Source organism: Zalophus californianus, chromosome 6 (assembly GCF_009762305.2).
Source record: "Zalophus californianus isolate mZalCal1 chromosome 6, mZalCal1.pri.v2, whole genome shotgun sequence".
Taxonomy (NCBI): Eukaryota; Metazoa; Chordata; class Mammalia; order Carnivora; family Otariidae; genus Zalophus; species Zalophus californianus.
In genome coordinates, this window is record NC_045600.1 from 28,067,681 (window position 1) to 28,085,423 (window position 17,743).

Genomic DNA, 17,743 nt, shown 5'->3' on the forward strand with positions numbered 1-17,743 from the left:
CATGAAACTTTGAAATAGCTGTTAAGTATTAACCTATGATAAGTTGTATTGCTCTTAATATTGCTTAACTGTTATTAACTGTTACTGATAATTTTTTTAATGGTGAGTTTTTTGTCTATGATAATTCTATGTATCTTTTAAATATTGTGAAAAAAGGTGTAATGTAGTAATTGAGGGTCTGGGCTCTGGAGACAGACTCCTGGGTATGAATCCCTAAGCTTTTCCACTTACTTGTGTGACATTGGGAAAGTGACTTAACTTTTTCTGTACCTCAGTTTTCCTTCCTGTAAAATGGTATTAGTAATATCCACCTGGTAAAGTTGTTGTGAAGATTGAATTATTTAGAATATACAAAAGCACTTAAAACAGTGCCTGACATACAGTAAGCATTCAATAAATGTTAGCTACTGGTATTATCATCTCCTAGCAGTTAGTAAAACAAATGATTGTTACTTCTAATTCTATTAGGAATTTGAATAAGGAAAGTTTAAGCAGCAATATAAGATATCACAAAATTCACATAAACCGAAATTAAATTTGAGTAAGTTAGACCTAAGGAAAATCATACATTTGATCAATTTTAGATCTATAGTAGAGCAAACTGGGGAACTGCTTATGGATCTCACAAGTAGAAGTATATTTTATGTATGAGGATTGTACATAGGTCCACTATAGGTACCCTATGAGCCCCATATGATCATTGTATTATGAATGTGTTTTGTCTGTTTTCCTCTTACAGATGCAATTTGTATTCAGAATAAATGTTTACACTTTTAGGTGGCTTTTAAGGAGATATTTTGGCAATGTTCACATGTAATTACCAAGAAGCAAAACCTTATGTGTTATGTAAAATGTTAGCAACATTTCATCACTTGCAGGAGTAGTTACCAGAACTTACATTGGGTTGAATGTGCACACTGATTGTTCTTTGAACCAGTGGGGCCACAGCACATTCAGCTAGAACTCAGCCGTGTACTCATCATATACTCTTCACTCATACTTCTTGATCGCAACTGTAAGAATTCTAAAATGCCATATCCACTATTACTACAATTTAGTTAAAATATCTGTGATTAGTGACTAAGAAGTTTACACCAATTGCAAAAATACCCATAAATGGTAGTAATTTAGTCAAGGTATGCAAATATTCCAAAGCTATAATTTTAAAATGGGACTTGCCTTGTAGGGCACCTGGGTGCCTCAGTCACTTAAGCGTCTGACTTCGGCTCAGGTCATGATCTCAGGGTCCTGGGATTGAGCCCCATGTCGGGCTCCCTGCTCAGCAGGGAGTCTGCTTGTCCCTCTCCCTCTGCCCCTCTCCCTACGTATGCTCTCACTCTCTGTCTCTCTGTCTTTCTCCCAAGTAAATAAATAAAATCTTTAATAAATAAATAAATAAAATGGGGCTTGCCTTGTATATGAGCCCAAGATCTCTTTAACTTTTTTTTTAAAGATCTTTGTAACTTTTAATATACACATGCATTTAATTCTCTTTATTTCATGATACTGAGTCTTACTATCCTTGAACATGGTATGTCTTTCTAGTTATTTAAATATTTAAAAATACCTCTCAGTAAAGTTTTTTTCTTTTTCTCCATAAATCTCTCTCAGGTCTTCTCTTTGAATGATTAGATATCATATTTCTTGTTACTATCATAAATAGTATATTTTTCCTCTTTTGTTTTTCCTTTCCATTTCTATTTGCTGATGTAAGCTTTTTTGGTATATAATACAGATCTATGTTCAGTCACCTTATTAAATTATTTTATTAAAATACTGTGAATGCAAATTGTGTCTTCCTTCCCAGTAGTTACATCTTTTCTTTTTTTTGCCTTACTGTGCTAATTAGGACTTCCAGTACAGTATTCAATACAAGCATTAATAGTGGGCATTCTTATGTTGCACTTAATTTTTAAAAGCAAGTGCTTCTTATGTTTCACTATTAAGAATAGTGTTTACTGTAGATTTTTGATAGATGCTGTATGGGTTAAAGATATTTTTTTTTTATTTTTTAAAGATTTTATTTATTTGACAGAGACATAGCGAGAGAGGAAACACAAGCAGGGGGAGTGAGAAAGGGAGAAGTAGGCTTCCCGTGGAGGAGGGAGCCCAATGCGGGGCTCTATCCCAGGACCCTGGGATCATGACCTGAGCCGAAGGCAGATGCTTAACGACTGAGCCACCCAGGCATCCCGTTAAAGACATTTCTGTTGCTAGTTGGCTGAGATGTTTTTGTTTGTGAAGAACGAATATTGAGTCTTATCACTTTTTCTATACTTGTGAGAAGATCCTATGGTTGTCCTTCCTTATTCTCTTAAGGTGGTGAATGGCATTTATAGGTTTTCTAATGTTGAATTATCCTTGCATTGCTGGAATGAACCAAACTTAATATGATGGTCTTTCTTCATATACGAGTGGATTTAGTTTATTAGTATTTCATTTAGATTTTTGCATCTAAGTGCATGGGTGATATTGGCCCATAATTTTATTTCTTATGTTATCTTTGATTTTGGTATTCAGATTATAGCAGCCTCAAAGAATGAGTTGGGAACTATTCCTTTCCTTCCCCTGCCTCCCCTAAGGGTTTACATAAGATTGGAATGATCTGTTTCTTGAAAGTTTGGTCGAACTTCTGTTCCAACTGTCTGGGCTTAGTATTTTTTTGAGGAGGTATGTATTCAGTTTTCTAAATGGTTTTATTTAAAATTTCTGTTTCTAGTTAGGGCAGTTTTTAGAAAAAAAAATTTCTTTTTTAGGAATCCATCCATTTTGTATTTGGCATAAAGTTGTTCATTCTTATGTTTTAAATTTCTGCTTAATATTTCTCTCTTTTTTATTCCTAATATTTTTTGTGACTTCTGTTTTCCTTCATCAGTCTTATTAGAGGGTTTATATATTTTCTTAGCTTTATCAAAAACCAGTGCTTGACTTTGATTTTTTCTATTATATGTTTTATTTTTTTATTAATTTTTGGCCTTTCTGCTTTACACATTTTTTTTTTTTAAGATTTTATTTATTTGACAGAGAGAGAGACACAGTGAGAGAGGGAACACAAGGAGGGGCAGTGGGAGAGGGAGAAGCAGGCCTCCTGCAGAGCAGGGAGCCCAATGTGGGGCTTGACCCCAGGACCCTGGGATCATGACCTGAGCTGAAGGCAGATACTTAAAGACTGAGCCACCCAGGCACCCCTCCTTTACACACTTTTTAAGTGAAAAGCAGAATCTAACATTAGGGTATCTCATATTTTCCAAGGACAGGATTTCAGGAGGCCTTGGGAACAGCTGGACCCAGGGGCTTACAGTGATACCAGGACCTTCTTTCTTTCTTTTTCCTTTGAGTCTTCCTTTCCTCTGGTTGTCCACTGACTTTTCTACTCTTCAGTCTACGTGGCAGAAAATGGTGACAGTGAACCTCTGAATTTGGTGTCAGTTCCAACTTTGTGTGCTCTTGATTCTGATTTTTCCATCTGGATCACTTCTTTTTGGAGATTTTTTTTCTTTAGAATTCTCTTTGATGGTATTTCTGTAGTAAATTCTCAGCTATGAAATCTATGAAATTCTCAGTCTGAAATCTGTGTCACTTTTTTTGGATAGATATTTCATTAGGTATAAAATTATGGGCTGGCAGTGTTTTTGTAATCATTGTAAGAGATAATTCCACTCTCTTTTTGGTTTTCATTATTGCTGTTGATAAATCAGCTGCCTAATAATTATTCATTTAAGTATATGTGTTTTGTTTTGTTTTTACATCTTGCTGCTTTTGAACTCTTTATTTTTTGGTTTTCTGAAGTTTCATATGATGTGCCTAGGTATAGATTTCTTTTTATTTATCCTGTGTGAGACTTTTACTGTGAATTGCTTATTTTCCCTGGAAAAAATATTTGTGGTTCTTCTTTGAGGCCCAAGAAAGAAACACATTGCTTCAAGAGGATATACCTTTAGTTTTTTCCCCCCAGATATCGCAAGGTACTGCAATTTGGTGACTAAATTTATCCTTTGAGGTTTTGGACCGCCCTATGGGGGTGACTTTGGATTGCAAATATGTGTCTGGGCCTGCTTGTCTTTACAACCTCTTAGGAATCCTTGTTGTCTTCTGCATCCGGAAGACAAATTTCCTCATCCTTTGGTGATGAAGGGGTGGCCTGGGTTTACTTTTCCTGTTCAGTCTTTTCCTGAGCATGAAATTTTGGATGGGGGGGGGTCCCAGCTTTGTGGAAAAAAGATCTCTTGTTAGATTTTCCATTTGGGGTAGGTCTTATTCTTTGATTTCTCTTCTCTCCCAAGAGATTATCAAAATTAAAGCTTAATTTGGTGAGTTAGGCAGATGTATACGAGATAAAAACAATTTCATTATGCCACTTATCTCTTTGAGTTTCTGCTTTCTCATAGATTTCGGTCTTGTTATTCCTTTATGATCTTGTCAGCTCTTCAGTGCTTTTAATATTTTTTGAAATAAAATTTTACCCATCACTTTTAGCTGTTTTCAGTGAGAGAATTGGGTGAATAATCTAGCCTAGTGTGTTACTGGAAGTGGAATTTTATTCAAATTTCTTTGGGTTTTCTTTTTCTGATTCCTTCAGATAGATACTTACTTCAGCAATTGTTAGGCTTTTTTCTAACATAAGCATTTTTAAAAAAAAGATTTTATTTATTTAGTTATTTGAGAGAGAGAGAGAGAACAAGCAGGGGGAGGAGTAGAGGGAGAGGGACAAGCAGACTCTGCCCTGAGCTTGGAGCCTGAGGTAGGGCTCGATCCCACCAACCTGAGATCATGACCTGAGCTGAAACCAAGACCCAGATGCTCAATTGACTGAGCCACCCAGGTGCCCCTCTAATATAAGCGTTTAAAGCTATACAGTTTATAAGTTGTTCATAAGGTTTGAAACGGAATATTTTCATTGTTATTACTATTTTTTTAGAGGGGGAGGGGCAAGGCAGGGTTGGGGAGAGAGGGAGAGAGAGAGAATCCCAAGCAGGCTCCATGCTCAGTGCAGAGTCTGATACAGGGCTTGATCCCATGATCCCTAGATCGTGACCTGAGCTGAAGTCAAGAGTTAGACACTTAACTGACTGAGCCACCCAGGTGCCCCTAATTATTTTTAACCATATGTATTTAAGGTTTTTAATTTGCTATTATAATTTTTAGTTATACTTTTTTAAATCACAACCTATGATCCACAAGTCAGTCAGTGAGTTTTGAAGTATGTAGATTTTAAAAGATTTATCTTTTTATTGTATTTAACACACCTTTCAAAAAACCCAGGATTTTTAATTTGGATCACAAAGCAAGACTCAACTCTGTGCTGAATTATAAGAGATGTACAGAATGATTTAGAAAAGTGAAAAATAAAGGAAAAGGCAAAAATATGCAAGGCAAATGAAAACAGTAAGAAAGCATGGGTTGCTCTGTGAACATTCTTTCTGGGGGCTTTTTCTCCCCTTCCTGATCACAAATTTTAGCGAATAACCAATATTCCATATCACTGAGATTTTTTTGAAATTCTTGGAAGACTGGTTTTACATTAATAACTGAATGGTCATTTTTCTTCCTTCTCCTCCCCCTTCTTTCCTTCTCCTCTTCCTCTTTTCCTTACACTTTAGTATCTCTGAACTAGGATCCATCTCTCATATTGGTATGCATCTTATTACTGGTGATATTTCACAATTAAGGAACAATTATTAATAATTAATTTTGGCAGCATTTTTTCCTTAGTGCAACATATCCTGCAATCTCTGGTATCTTAGTTTTGGTGAAATACACATTTTTACATACATATCATGACTCTTCATCCCACCCCATCCCCTGCTTGAAATGCCCCTCTTCCTTGTCTTTTTCCCACCCTAAGTTTATGTCACTCAAGGCCTTAAGGAGGCGCCTGCGTGGCTGTCGTTAAGCCTCTGCCTTCGGCTCAGGCCATGATCCCAGGGCCCTGGGAACAACCCCCACATCGGGCTGCCTGCTCCGCGGGGAGCCAGCGTCTCCCTCTCCCTCGGCCTCTCTGCCACCTGACTCGTGTTCTCACTCACTCTGCTCTCTTTCAAATAAATAAGTAAAAAATCTTAGAGACCTTAAGGGTGGAGATAATCTTCAGTTTCTCATCCTGGTTGCTGTTGTTGCAGCACCTAGTTTAGTACCTTGTTGGACTCGGGGTTTTGTTTAATTAACAAGTGAAGTGTGTACATATAATGAATTGTAGCATGAGCTGTGACATATGTATATTAGTGACCAATTTTCCTAGCTTGTTGGTAAGAGGAGATAAGTACCTACATTTTGGATAGAAAGAACAGAATCCAATGATTCCTACATTAAGCAAGTTAGAGAATTCATTGGATCAATGCTTAGTCATTTGGTGATGTTCAAGAGTTTAACCAATGAAACAAAAAAAAATTACAAAATACAAACACTGTGAAGGAAATAAAAAGAGTAGTACAATACAGAATAACAGAGAATGGCATTGAGAAAGAGGAAGAAAGAAGGACTTCATCAACGAGAAGACATTTAGGTTGAGGACTTGATTTATGAGTGAAAGACAGAAGTTGTTGAAGGGACTGAGAGAAAAGCATTTCAGACAGAGGGAAATAGAAGCCCCAAAGTGGGAAAGAGCTTTTAGTTAACTGAAAGGCTCATAGTTGGTGGAGAGTGTCACCTCAAGGTAAGAGAGGCAGGCAGGTATATTAAGCTGTACCTTAATATGCTAACGTTCACTCAGCATTTGTGGGGTTCTGGGCACTGTTACAAGCACTTTTTCTTAGGCAATGTGAATTATTCTGCCATACTGACTTCTCAAATGCTGAGAGTTTGGATTTAATTTGAAGATGCATTAGAAAGCCTTGGAACTATTATACAGTGCTATGATCCATTTACATTTTTAAAGATTACATTGGCTACTTTGTACACAGTTGATCAGAGGGAGGCATATACTAGTCAGGTAAGAGGCAAAGTTGTTTTGGACCTTGGTTCTGATGGTGGAGATAAAAAGCAGTGGACTGATGTAAGATAATTTTTAGTTATACTTGCTTTTTTAAATCACAACCTATGATCCGCAAGTCAGTCAGTGAGTTTTGAAATACGTGGATTTTAACAGATTTATCTTTTTGTTATATTTAACACACCTTTCAAAAAACCCAGGATTTTCAGTTTGGATCACAAAGCAAGACTCAACTCTACAAGTCTTATGTTAATGCCTTGGATAAGGGGAGAGGATTGTGAGGGAAAGGAAAGAGATCCCAGAGGGTTAAAGAATTGAAGAGTTGATGTGTGTAGATAATATGTGAAGTTATTTGTCAGTTAAAGGGGAGCAGAGCTGTTTTTAACCTTCTTATTTCTGTAATTTTTCCAGTGACATTTCTGTCTCTCTCTTTTAAATTCTTGGAACCAAATATATTTTTATTCTAGTCTGCCTCTCCAGATTCCAGCACCTTTTTCTCATCCCACACTTAACAGATGCTTAGAGGAGGGAAGTCAGTGTAAAAGTAGGATAGCATTCTCAGCAATTCTGCCCTTTTTCATCAGGATGTTCCTTGCTAAATCGGTCCTTGCTATATCAGAGGAAAACCATTTTGTTTTATAAGTAAATTAAGGTTTAATTCTTGAAGAAACACCATCTTAATGAAGTCAGTTATGTGTATTTGTATTGTGGGGTTGGGGTGATGTTATTATTATTTTTTTGTCGTATGTATTTTTATGTTAAGTCTTAACATGCCTTAAAAGGTAAAGGTGAGTATAGCTGAATCACAAATTCAGTTCTCCGATTGTTTTCTCAACTGAAAGACAAGAGATAACTAAAAGATAAAATTGGTTGTGTAACTAACTGAAAGACAAAGTTCTCAGAAGTAGCTTTTTAAAAAAATGTTTCTTAAATATTACAGATTCAATTTTTGAAGCCACCTTTGACTGTAGTTTTAAGTAGATAGGTTCTTTCCTCATTTTATGAAGCTCTAGTTTTTCCTTACTGTCTTTCAAGAGTGAATAAAGAAGCCACATATCAAAACCAAAGAAAGAATTTTGTGGACAAGATGAGTGGGAAGATTAGAATGAAGAAGGCAGAAACTGAAAATTAAAGTCAGATGGTAGATAAGGATCACGAAATACTGTTTTAATCCACGGTTCTTAAGTTTTGGGTAGTTACATTATCCTTTGAGATTCTGATGAAAGTGAAACAATCTGGCCCTGGAAAGTGCACAGACACATGCACATTCAGATTTGTACATAATCTTAGGGCATTGCTAAATCTAAAGAGCATGTACGATTCACAATGCCCTGGTCAAGAACACATGGTCTAAATGGTAATCAGGGCTGGAAGTATGTGGCTGGAGAGTTTCAGTATTCAAACTGTGACAGTGTTCCCTTCTCAAATACCAATCTTTAGGACAGCCAAGATTAATTTGTTGTTTTTAAACCTCTGGTGTGACAGCTGATTAAGCAAAACAGTTTTTAGTTTTAGCTATTAAAAAATTAGAATAATCTGCTTTTAAAATTTTTTCTTTGAAAATGCCATAGATGGCGGAGTTTTCTGAAATAAGGCAGTATTGTATTCAGGATACCCAAACATAAATAGCCTACTAAAAAAAGTTGAACTGGAATATAAACAAATTTCACATTCACCAATACCTATGTATATATAAGAACTAAATGAATGTTTCTTTTGGGAAGTAGGTTTAAAAAACAAAACAAAACCATCCCTTTGTTCTTTCTACCTTTACACGAATCTGTAAATTATTATTATTATTTTTAAAGATTTTATTTATTTATTTGAGAGAGAGAATGAGAGAGAGCACGAGAGGGAAGAGGGTCAGAGGGAGAAGCAGACTCCCTGCTGAGCAGGGAGCCCGATGTGGGACTCGATCCCGGGACTCCAGGATCATGACCTGAGCCAAAGGCAGTCGCTTAACCAACTGAGCCACCCAGGCGCCCCTGTAAATTATTTTTTATCACAAAACTGAACTTTTAAAATGAATTTTATTAATCCTGTAAGTTTAGTATTGGGCATTTTTATTTTACTGTTGGTGATGAAGCTGTACTTTCTTGCTGTTCATTTGGCTCAGCTCTTAAGTGGAACACTGAGCCAGTGATGCAACTTAATAGGTTATAAATTGTTTCCTGGTAGGCAAATTATGCCAGTTAGACCAATATTTAATGTAATCCAGAATTCTTAGGATTCATAGATTGGATAGGAGATTGTCTAGATGACCTACACTGAATCCTTTGGCCATGGAGTCTAGGATTCCTTACATATTTTTTTTTACTTACTTGATGAAATAAAAGGATTTTGGGGGTGCCTGGGTGGTTCTGTTGGTTAAGCATCTGCCTTGGGCTCAGGTCATGATCCTGGGCTCCCTGCTCAGCAGGGAGTCTGCTTCTCCCTCTCCCTCTCCCCCTCCCCACTGCTCATGCTCTCTCTCTCTCATTCACTCACTAGCTCGTGCTCTCTCTCTCTCTCAAATAAATAATCTTTTAAAAAATTTTTAAGGAGGATTTTTTCTTCATTCTAGGTGTCATTTATAACTTGAAAGCATGTTACACATCATAAATAGAAATCAAAGAAAGAAAATTTAAAAATGAAATACTTTATGCTTGTGGTACAATTTTCTACTTTAAGGTAATGGTGGTTTAATATGGTATTTTTAGCTTAAATTTTAGTGAGTGAACCAAAAAAATGTTTTTGGCAATGGACAGTGAGTCTATTTTTTTTCTCATAACTTTCCCTGTAGAATTCTGGAATACAAATATGAGGAATAAAACAGAATTGTATATATTCACATTCAGCCATCTTTGTTCAGAGAATGGTAAAATAGTTAAAAGCAATTAAATTAAATTTAAATTTAGGTTCTCTTTGCTATACTACTCAGTGAGTTTCTTCTGTACAGCATTTTTGTGCCTCCCATAGTATGAGCATGCCATGTGGTTCTAGTGCTAGGTAGATGCTTTTCTCATGGCATAGCTCCTAAGGATAAGCCAGCTACTTCAACTGTGTTCAGTTGAAAATAGCAAACTGTTCCATACCAGAAAAAAATCCCTGGTTGTGTTGGATTTATTGCAACATATATACTTTATGGATGATATGAGGTATTCCCAAGATAATTTTGAATTTATGTGATCTCTGCTTTTAGTGCTATGTTTGGAATAACTCTGTGATATTAGAGTCTCCTGAAAAAAGAAGTTTAGCTAATCTAAGGAAATATATGAGTTTACTAATTTTTTTTCAGGTGTTCAAAATGGTACCCGTAGTTTTATATTTTAGTTTATATATTGTTACATTTGGAGCTAATTAATACTGTTGTAAAAATTAGAGTAATTTTTACCATTTTGGCTAACTTTGTTCTTTTGTTTGTTTTTCTTATAAGGAAACAATCTTAAATGTCAGGGTCAAATTTCCTATGTGTCTTTTATATCTCTTATGTATATCAAATTCGTGCTGTAGTTTTGGGTTGTTTTTTTCTTCATAGTAAACTTTTCTAAAGCATACTCCTGTCTTGTCCACTCTTCCTTATAATTTATATATGAGAGGGGCCTAAAGTTAGAGGTGTACTTGTGACTATAGAACAAAGAAAAGCAAACAAATATAATTTAGGAGGGAAAAAACTCTAGAAAGAAAACGTTCCCATTTCTCTAAGAGTTCTAACTCTAAAGGCCATTCAAAAGCCTCTGGGGCATTCCAGATTTGGCTGGATAGACTAAATATCAATGACTTTATTCTTTTTAATAAAAGTGAGACAACTTTTATAACTACATGTGATTTTTCTTTTTTTTTTTAAGATTTATTTATTTGAAAGGGAGCGAGAGAGTACAAGTGGGAATGGCAAAGGGAGAGAGAATCTGAAGCAGATTCCATGCTGAGTGGAGTCCCAATGTGGGGCTCGATTTCACAACTCTGAGATCACGATCTGAGCTGAAACCAAGAGTCCGTCGCTTAACCAACTTCACCACCCAGGCATCCCAGTGATTTATTTTCTTAATCTTTGTTAGATGTCTCTTAATTATGTGTGTGTATGTATTTATATTTCTACACTTCCCACCTCTATCCTCAGTTTCAGAAGGGATTTTACATGACTTGCTTTCCACCTAATTAAAATTATAAAATAGTTGATACATCCAAAAGAATATAATGTAGGGTATAGAGCATAATGAAATGAAAACTTGTGCATCTACTACTGAGTTTAAGAGTTAGAACATTACCTAACATTTGCATTATAGGGATCCCAGAAGGAAAAGAGAGAGAAAGGAGGACAGGAAATTTATTTGAAGAAATAATAGCTGATGGCTCCCCAAATCTGGGAAAGGAAACAGAAATCCAGATCCAGGAGGTACAGAGAGCCCCCAACAAAATCAACACAAGGAGGTCCACATCAAGACATATAGTAATTAAAATGGCAAAAAGTAGTGATAAGGAGAGCATTTTAAAAAGCAGGACGAGAAAACAGCCATGTACAAGGGAAACCCTATAAGGCTGTAAGCTGATTTTTCATCAGAAACTTTTCAGACCAGAAGAGAGTGGCATGATACATTCAAAGTGCTAAAAGAAAAAAACAGCCAGTAGAACAGAATAGAGAACTTAGAAATGGACCCTCAACTCTATGGTCAACTAATCTTCAACAAAGCAGGAAAGAATACCCAATGGAAAAAGGACAGTCTCTTCAACAAATCGGGCTGGGAAAATTGGACAGCCACATGTAGAAGAATGAAACTGGACCATTTTCTTATACCATACACAAAGATAAACTCAAAATGGATGAAAGACCTAAATGTGAGACAAGAATCCGTCAAAATCCTAGAGAACATAGACAGCAACCTCTTCAGCCTCAGCTGCAGCAACTTCTTGCTACACATGTCTCCAAAGGTAAGGGAAAAAAACAAAATGAACTATTGGGACTTCATCAAGCTAAAAAGCTTCTGCACAGCAAAGGAAACAATCAACAAAACTAAAAGCCAACCTACTGAATGGGAGAAGATATTTGCAAATGACATCAGATAAAGGGCTAGTATCCGAGGCCCTTGTGTGGCTGTGTTGGTTGAGCATCTGCCTTTGGCTGAGGTCGTGATGCCGGGGTCCTGGGATTGAGCCCTGCGTCAGGCTCCCTGCTCATGGAGGGCCTGCTTCTTCCTCTCCTCCCCACTCATGCTCTCTCCGTCTTGCTCTCTCTCAATAAATAAATAAAAAATCTTAAAAAAAGGGGCTTGTTATCCAAGATGTATAAAGAACTTACCAAACTCAACACCCAAAAAACAAATAATCCAGTCAAGAAATGGGAAGAAGACTTGAACAGACATTTCTCCAAAGAAGACATACAAATGGCCAACAGACACATGAAAAAATGCTCAACATCACTTGGCATCAGGGAAATACAAATCAAACTGTAAGGAGACACCACCTCACATCAGTCAGAATGGCTAAAACTAACAAGTCAGGAAACAACAAATGTCGGTGAGGATGTGGAGAAAGGTGAACCCTCATGCTGTTTGTGGGAATGCAAACTGATTCAGCTACTCTGGAAAACAGTATGGAGGTTCCTCAAGCAGTTAAAAATAGAGCTACCCTCTGACCTAGCAGTTGCACTACTAGGTATTTACCCCAAAGATACAAATGTAATGATCCAAAGGGGCACATGCACCCCAATGTTTATAGCAGCAATGTCGACAATAGCCAGCAATGGAAAGAGCCCATATGTCCATCGACAGATGAATGGATAAAGAAGATGTAGTGTATGTACATATATACAAGAATACTTACCATTTACATCGACGTGGATGGCACTGCTGGAGGGTATTATGCTGAGCAAAACAAGTCAATCAGAGAAAGACAATTATATGTTTTCACTTATATGTGGAATATAAGAAACATTGCAGAGGATCATAGGGGAAAGGAGGGAAAACTGAATGGGAAGTCATCAGGGAGGGAGACAAACCATCAGAGACTCTTAACTGTAGGAAACAAACTGAGGGTTGCTGGAGTGGAGGTGTGTGGCAGAATGGGGTAATTGGGTGATGGGCATTAAGGAGGGCACATGATGTGATGAACACTGGGTGTTATACGCAACTGATGAATAATTGAAGTCTACGTCTGAAACTAATGATTTACTATATATTGGCTAGTTGAATTTAAATTAAAAAAGAGAAAGAAAACCCAGCCAAGAATACTCTTTCTAGCAAGGCTGTCATTCAGAACAGAAAGAGAGCTTCCCAAAGAAAAGTTAAAGGAATCCATGATCACTAAACCAGCCCTACAAGAAATATTAAATGGGGATGTGAGGGCGATCTGGCTGCAACATCTGTCACCCAACTGATCACCAGGGTTGATTTGGCTGATCTGGCTGGCTAGGCGGGTGTCCCCTTCCTCCCTCACCACTCCATGTGTGTCCCTCCCAAAGCTGAGTGCTCAGTCGAAGAGGACGACCCAAGGGTATACAAGTAGCTGCACCCCCCCCACTAGAACCTCCAAACAAGCTCTCAATAAATATTAAATGGGAGTCTTTGAGTGGAAAGGAAATACCATAAGGAGGAGTAAGAAAGTAGGAAGCACCAAAGCAGTGAAATTAAGTGTATTTATAAAAGTCAGTCAAGGGATTCACCATATACCTAAAACATGGTGGGGGGTGGGTAGTAAAGAATTGATTTAAACTTAAGTGACCATAAACTTAATATAGACTGCTATGTGCCTAAGAGGTTACATACAAGCCTAATGGTAACAAATCAAAAACCACTAGTAAATATACAAAAAATAAAGAGAAAGGAATCCAAGTATATGGCTAAAGAAAGCCAGCAAATCATAAGAGAGCAAGAGAAGAAAGGAACAGAGAAGAACTACAAAAGCAGCCATAAAATAAGTAAAAAATGGCAATAAATACATACCTATCGATAATTACTTTGAATGTAAATGGACTAAACACTCAAAAGACATAGATAGGGTGACAGAATGCATAAAAAAACAAGACCCATTTATATGCTGCCTATAGGAGACTCATTTCAGACCTGAAGACACATGCAAATTGAAAGGGAAGGGATAGGAAAGCATTTATCATGAAAATGGAAGTGAAAAGAAAGCCAAGGTAGCAATACTTATGTTGGACAAAATAGACTTTAAAACAAAGAATATAACAAGAGGGGTGCATGGGTGGCTCAGTTGGTAAAGCATCTGCCTTCGGCTCAGGTCATGATCTCCAGGTCCTGGGATTGAGCCTCGCATCAGGCTCTCTGCTCAGTGGGGAGCCTACTTCTCTCTCTCTCTCTCCCTCTGCCCCTCCCCACTGCTCATTCTCTCTCTCTCTCTCAAATAAAAAAAACAAATCTTACAAAAAAGAATATAGCAAGAGACAGGGAAGGACACTACATAATCATAAAGGGAATAATCCAACAAGAAGATATAACAATTTTAAGTACTTATGAGAGCACTCAAATACATAAAGCAGCTAATAACAAATATAAAGGAAGTAATCAGTAGTAATACAATAATAGTAGGGGACTTTAACACCCCACTTACATCAATGGATAGATCATCCAAACAGAAAATCAATAAGAAAACTGTGGCTTTGAATGACACATTGGACCAGATGGAACTGACAGATATATTCAGAACATTCTATCCTTAAAGAACAGAAAACACATTCTTTTGAAGTGTACACATGGAACATTCTCCGGAATATATCACATATTAGGCCACAAAACAAGTCTCAACAAATTAAAAAAGCTGAAGTCATACCATGTGTCTTTTCTGACCACAGTGCTATGAAACTAGAAATCAACCAAAAAAAAAAAAAAAGGAAAAAATACAGATACATGGAGGTTAAATAACATGCTACTAAACACCGAATGAGTCAACCAAGAAGTCAAAGAGGAAATAAAAAAATACATGGAGACAAATGAAAACAAAAACACGATGATCCAAAATCTTTGCGATGCAGCAAAAGCTGTTTTAAGAGGGACGTTTATAGCAATATGGACCTACCTCAAGAAGCAAGAAAAATCTCAAACAACCTAACCTTATACCTTAAAGAGCTAGAAAAAGAACAAATGAAACTCAAAACCAGCAGAAGGAAGGAAATACTAAAAATTAAAGCAGAAATGAATGAAATAGAAACTAAAAAAACAACAGATCAATGAAACCAGGAGCTGGTTCTTCAAAAAGATCAACAAAATTGATAAACCTTCAGCCAGACTCATCAAAAAAAAAAGGCGGGGGGGGTGCTTAAAATCAGAAATGAAAGAGGAGAAATAACAAGAACACAGAAATACAAAGGACTACAAGAGAATATTATAAAAAATTATATGCAAACAAATTGGACAACCTAGAAGAGATGGATAAATTCCTGATACATATAACCTCCCAATACTGAAGTAGGAAGAAACAGAAAGTTTGAACAGACCAATTACCAGCAGTGAAATTGAATCAGTAATAAACCACTCCCAAGAAAAAAAAGTCCAGGACCAGACAACTTCTTGGGTGAATTCTACCAAACAGTTAAAGAGGAATTAATACCTATTCTTCTCAAACTATTCCACAATGCAGAAGAGGAGGGAAAGCTTCCAAATTCATTCTGTGAAGCCAGCATTACTCTGATACCAAAACCAGATAGAGACACTGCAAAAAAAGAGAACTACAGTATTTCTTATGAACATAGACGCAATAATCCTCAACAAAATATTAGCAAATCCAACTGAATACAACAATACATGAAAAAATCATTCACCACGATCAAGTTGGATTTATTCCTGGGTTGCAGGGGTCCTTCAATATTCGCAAATCAATCAACATGATACATCAACAAGAGAAAGGATAAAAAAAATGATCATTTCAATAGATGCAGAAAAAGCACTTGACAAAGCACAACATCCGTTCATGATAAAAACCCTCAATAAAGCAGGTTTAGGGGGAACATACTTCAGCATATAAGAGGCCATATATGGAAAAACCCAGAGCTAGCATCATACTCAGTGGTGGAAAACTGAGAGCTTTTCCCTTAAGATCAGGAACAAGACAAGGATGTCCACTCTCACCACTTTTATTCAACATAGTATTGGAAGTCCTAGCCACAACAATGAGACAAGAAGAAATAAAAGGCATCCAAATTGGTAAGGAAGAAGTAAGACTTTCACTCTTTGCAGGTGACATGATTCTGCATATAGAAAACCATAAAGATTCCACCAAAAAACTACTGGAACTGATAAACGAATTCAGTAAGGCCATGGGATACAAAATCAATATACAGAAGTCCTTTACATTTCTATACACTAATAATGAAGCAGCAGAAAGAGAAATTAAGAAAACAGTCCCATTTAGAATTACACCAAAAATGATAAAATACCTAGGAATAAACTTAACCGAGGAGATGACAGACCAGTACTTTGAAAACTTTAAATACACTGATGAAAGAAATTGAAGATGACACAATGCAACGGAAAGGTATTCCATGCTCACGGATTACAAGAAATATTGTTAAAATGGCTCCATTACCCAAAGCAACCTACAGATTTGATGCAATCCCTATCAAAATACCAACAGCATTTTTCACAGAACTAGAACAAATAATCCTAAAATTTGTATGGAGCCACAGAAGAACCTGAATAGCCAAAGCAATCTTGAAGAAGAAGAACAAAACTGAAAGTATGAGAAACCTAGATTTCAAGATATGCTACAAAGCTGTAGTAATCAAAATGGTATTGTCTGACACAAAAATAGACACATAGATCAGTGGAACAGAATAGAAAACCCATGAGGAACCTGGGTGGCTCAGTCAGTTGAGTGTCTGACTCTTGATATTGGCTCAGGTCATGATCTCGGGGTCCTGGGATTGAGCCCCATGTCAGGCTCCACGCTTAGCAGAGAGTCTGCTTGAGGATTCTCTCCTCCCTCTGCCCCTCCTCCCGCTTGTGCACATGCACACGCTCTCACACTCTCTCTTTCTCAAATAAATAAATCTTTGAAAAAAAAACTTATATACAACTTAACACCCCAAAAAACAAATAATCCAATTAGAAATGGGCAGAAGACATGAACAGACATTTCTCCAATGAAAATACACAGATGGCCAACAGACACATGAAAGGATGATCAACGTCACTCATCATGAGAAAAATGCAAATCAAAATCATGTATGAGACATCACCTCACACCTGTCAGACTGGCTAAAATCAACAACACAAGGAACAACAGGTGTTGCAGTGTTGGTAGGAATGCAACTGATGCAGCCACTCTGGAAAACAGTATGGAGGTTCCTCAGAAAGTTAAAAAATAGAATTACCCTGTGATCCAGCAATTGGACTACTAGGTATTTACTACCCAAAGAATACAAAAATACTAATTCAGAGGGATACATGCAGCCCTATCTTCATTGCAGCATTATCTACAGTATTCAAATTATGGAAGCAGCCCAAGTGTCCATCGACAGATGAATGGATAAAGAAGGTGTAGTGTTTTATACAATGGAATATTACTCAGCTAGGAAAACAAATGGAATCTTGCCATTTGCAACAATGTGGATGGATCTAGAGGGTATAATGCTAAGTGAAATAATTCCATCAGAGAAAGACAAATACCATATGATCTTACTGGTAGAAAAAAAAAAGAAAAAAACACCAAAGAAATGAACATATTAAAAGGGAGACAAAAACAAAAATAATAGACTTAACTATAGAGATCAAGTTGATGGTTACCAGAGGGAAGGTAGGTGGGGGGATGGGTGAAATAGGAGAAGGGAAATAAGAGTATACTTAGCATGATAATTGCTAAGTAATGTATAGAGTTGTCGAATCA

General features: G+C 36.8%; 1 protein-coding gene across 22 annotated transcripts in view; it reads left to right on the forward strand.

Annotated features, from left to right (window-relative positions):
• The window catches only part of NUMB (NUMB endocytic adaptor protein), a 180,745-nt gene that overhangs the window by 72,534 nt on the left and 90,468 nt on the right, over nt 1-17,743 (forward strand). The gene's annotated exons all lie outside the window — the stretch shown is intronic.